General features: G+C 36.3%; 1 long non-coding RNA gene across 1 annotated transcript; it reads left to right on the top strand.

The window, feature by feature from the left end:
- Window positions 1–213: 213 nt before the first annotated feature.
- On the top strand, window positions 214–1,876 carry LOC149200773 (uncharacterized). The gene is made up of 3 exons (XR_016253381.1): window positions 214–340; window positions 546–702; window positions 1,740–1,876. It is a non-coding gene; the product is annotated as an uncharacterized LOC149200773 (long non-coding RNA).
- Window positions 1,877–4,739: the final 2,863 nt, after the last annotated feature.

Genomic DNA, 4,739 nt, shown 5'->3' with positions numbered 1-4,739 from the left:
GCCACCTAAAGTTTGTGTATTAGTAGAAATTCTGTCCTTTTCTACCATTGTTTACTGTTATTGTTTTCAGCAATCCTATCACTCGAAATCCATGGACATACATTATCAATGAACATTCATTATATCATCGCTTTTATTGTGATTTCACTGGTGTGTGTAATTAGTATTTCTATTCTTTTTGACTTGTGCTGGTGTTTGAAAATATTAGGTTGATATATGGGAAGAAAGAAAAGTGTTTGGATCTCGTGGGCAGATTCTCAAGGAAGAGATGGTGGGGAGAAATCCTCATCTATCGTCGGAGAACACAAACAATGGCAGAAGTTTACATTCCACAAAAGTAGTACGTAAAATGTCTTATTCTCCTTTTTGTTAAGTTTCTCTTTCTGACCCAGTGGTACTTGTCTTTGTGAGCTTTTTAAGCATGGTTTCTCAAGGTGTACCATCCTAATGTTTTTCTCAAAGTTGTTGAAAGTGCACACATTTCTTCTTATTATTATATGGTTGCAATGGGAGACTTGTACATCTTATGTATTACTTGAATTTAGAAACTTGCTGTTGGGGGGACTTTGGAGAAGATAGTTTCAGCATTTGAATCTGTTCACGATCGCCGTTTGGAGGAGGATGCTGTTTTGGTTAAATGTAAGGCTGCTGCCAGCTATGTAGAGAAGATGGAAAAAGATGTCCACAATGGCTGCAATTTTGGTAAGGAGAAGGATGACAGAGAAATAATGCTTACGTGTCTATGGTTTTGGTTCACTATCTCCAGATTTTTTAATTTTCAAGGGTTGCAGGTGTCTCTAGTTATGCCTTCATGATTCTTTGGTTAGATAGTTTACTAATTGTGCATGTGTAATAATTTTGCCTTAAAAAGATAGTGGTTGTGCTTGGAGATCACTTTGTTGGTTATATATGAGGTGTCTTCCTCAGCTATGTTGATTGCATATGTTTAAAAGCTTCTTTTTGTGGAGGAGCAATACCTATTTTGAAGCATGCGCATACAAAAATGCTATTGGAATGGTTGACCTCTTAGAAAGTAGTGTTTATGTGTGACACTTGAAAGAAGGCTGATTTGGTGTAGCGGTTTTATTGTAAGGGCTTAAAATGTTTCAAGTATCTTATCGTTAGATGGATCAATGTGATGTTATTTTGTAAGACTTAGGTACTAGTTAAGATAGTCAGACAGAAAAGGTCAATGTAATGTGAGGACAAAGTTAATGATATATTATGACAAAGCTGTAATAAGTCATAATGGATATGTAATGAAGGCTTTAATTATGAGTTGTTCCATAGTACATACTAAAAAACTGGAACAAGGCTCCATATATTTGTGAATGTGCATATCACGTATGCTTCAATAATGACCTGTAGCATTGGTTATCTACACACATATCTGCCGCTGTGTATGAATATTTTAACAGTGATATCAGAGCACAACATGGTTCAAGTGGGACCAGAGTCACCAAGATTTCACCTGATCAATTTTGGCACAAGGATCTGGAGTCTTCCAATATTCCACACAGATAATCTGCATGGAAAATGGCGTGTGGAGGATAATTCATGTAAAATTCAAAACTATTTTAAGGGTGATGTCTTATAGAAAATTTGAATGTTTGATGTGTCAAAGACAAATTATTGAATAAAATTGAAGGTTTTGAAGTGCATGATGACCATGTCTATTGACAAGGCCAATTCAGAGATATACAATTAAAATTAATGTAATTGTGGACCGATGATGACAGATTAGCAGGCATCAAAGCAAATCAAAACTGCCAGAATGTCAAGTGGCAGAAAGAGCTCACATTGTAGGCAATTGGCAATCACAACATCAAAGTATAAACAGCAAACATAACCTGATTACAGCAGGAGAGAATGAAGCACACAGTCATACCAGACAACATGACAACACTGTCAAGAATGTTAGGATGATTGGCAGCGGATCACGATCCACAGAAGACTTTAGAGTATGGTTTTGAGTAGATTTGATTGACACAAGAATGTAGCAGATTGTTTTGAGAAGATGCATCAGAGTGCTAGGGCACTACGAATGTTGAAAACATACAGTTTTTCTTGCAGTCCCATTATGACATACAGGACACTACACAGTAACTGCGGACCTGTCACAACATATAAGAGACTTTTGCCAGATCTTATAGTCCATCAGATAGAAGAATTATTTCTGCCTGAAGGAAAAATTCAGTTTGGTGACCGTTGCTCTCCATGTATGTCAACAAAACCTTCTGATAGCAGTGAAAGGAGGAATAAGAAGTCTAAACTGGTGAGGTAAGATATGTGGTCTTTTTGTTTTTTAATACCTGTAGACATAAGTAGATTTGATTGTGTCTAGTATTTTTCAATGTTCCACCAAGACTCTGGGACGGGGAGACACGGGTGCGGGGAGACGCACAAGGGGGACGTGTGGGAGTACCCTCAAATTTTAGGGAAATTTAGGGGGTACGGGGGGACGTCATGGTATATAATTTTTTTAAGATATATATATATATATATTTATTTATTTATTTCAAATTCATATTCAATAATGAAAGCATAAATACAATGATACATACATAATTGAATTAAGTAATGAAATACATTGATCCATACTCATCATCCTTACTAATACATAAATGATTCATCCGTAGACCACGAGATTCAATAATGAAATACTCTGATACATATTTATCATTCATTATTCACCATTCTAGAATCTACATTGATTTAAAAATTAAATTCATCATTCTAGATTCTAAATTGATTTAAAATTAAAATTCATCATTCATCATTCTAGAATCTAATTAGTACTAAGCAAAATAGACTATAATAGATACTGAAATCTAAAGACTGGAATAGTAAATTGATATAACTAAACTCAAAAACAGTGGAGTGATGAGTCTAAAAGTCACTCTAAAGTACACAGAGGGCTTGGTGCTCCTGATTAAATACTAATTTCATACCCTTGTACATGACAAAATGCAACGGAAACATTGCAATCCATCGAATCCTGAATTCCTAAAAAACTGTTAAGTCTGCTGGATTTTGAGTGAGATCTAAAATTCTACTTTTTGCATATGAAATCCAATGAGATCAGAACCACTCTCAAACATCCTGAGTCATTTCATGGTAATGTTAAAAATTTAAGTAAAATGATGAAAATGAAAGATAAAGGAGAATGTCACTTTTACTTTAAGAATTTAACATTACCATGAATTGCATAGCATTAGTAAGGCAATATGATCAAATACTAGGTTTCCCCTGTCATAAATCATTGTTTACAAGCAAATTTAAGGGGGGCGCATAGCCCATTTTGAGGGGGGACGCCCAAGTGTCCCCCTTTTGGGGAGTCGCGTCCCCCACACTGGGGAAATGTCCCCCTTTGCGTCTCCCCATGTCTCCCCAAAAGGGGGACGTGGGGAAACGTTTCCCCAGACGTCCCCCCGTCCCGGGTGCGTGGGGTGCGAGGGGTGCGTGCACCCGACCCTGGGGGACACGTCCCCGTGGAACATTGGTATTTTTTTGGATTGATAAACAAATTTAGGTTTTGTTTGCTTGAATATTTTCTAGAAAGTTAAGTCGATCTGAAGTTATTGGAGAAATAAGTATTATAAGATAATGTGAGTTTTGAAATTAAATATCAAACAATAACATGGCAAGTATTCAAAGCTTTTTGATTCCAGACTCTGACAGGCCGAATTGTAATAGCTACTCCCCTTGGAAAGAAAAATTGGCGTGAATGTTGTCCTATAGTGACCATTGGGAGATTGTGACAAGACAAACACCAAAACCAGAGCCTATGAAGAATTTATAGGACAAGTAAAGATGCCCTCGTGGTTATAACTTTTGTAGTTGAGGATAATTTCTTATGACACAGTACAATCATTATTTTTGCTATTGAACCTTGGAATGAGCTTAAGAAGTTTGTTTGAGACTTCTAAAGTACCCAGAGTTGTTAAGAAATAAGTTGTCAAATTTGTATATGTTTGAAGAAGAGTTAGTGATTGATGATGCTCAAAAGAAGAAAGAATGGATAAATGAATCACTGGTGATTGAAACAACTGCAAACAAATAATTTGAAGGATTCTGTTGATTAATTTTTGAAGAATGTATCCATTCTTTGTGATTTCATCATGTATTTCCACCAGAAGAAAGGTGGGAGAAGGATGAAGATGATGCACATGAAGGGATGAAGATGATGGATGTGATACATAGTTTTAAAACTCCGACCTAGATTCTGAACTGATCGAGGGTCGACTCCAACTCAGTATTGACTCGGCCTAGTTGATTTCAATGACTCGATCTTTATAAAAATACATTAAATATTTGTTTTTGTATGAAAAAACATATTTTTAAAGATTTTCATTCATGTTACCAAACTCAAAGCATTAGAATATAGAGAGAAGACAACATATGATCAAAGTATGCTCATGAATATATCTATTATATCAAAATGGCACCTAGTGCACTGTACAATACATGTAATATATAGGGATCATAACAAAAACACAACTAGGGAGGTTCTAAATGGCCTCTACAACAAAACATCACTAGTCACTACTGCTAAAAAAACGCACTTCCTGTCCCACTCTGGTAGCTTGTCTCTGTGCAATATGATTTGGACAAATACTTGCCACTCCTTAGAGACACTATTCAGTGCCAACCTCACTAGTTTTGTTGGTTGAGGCGCTGCCCCAACAACTGCGAGTTGGTCTCAAACCTCCTGAATTCTGGTAAGGTAGGGGTCTATG

The sequence above is a fragment of the Pinus tabuliformis genome, chromosome 2_1, assembly GCF_031772625.1.
Source record: "Pinus tabuliformis cultivar Carrire ecotype Pingquan chromosome 2_1, CPIR1, whole genome shotgun sequence".
NCBI lineage: Eukaryota > Viridiplantae > Streptophyta > Pinopsida > Pinales > Pinaceae > Pinus > Pinus tabuliformis.
This window is presented reverse-complemented; position numbering and strand designations above follow the sequence as displayed.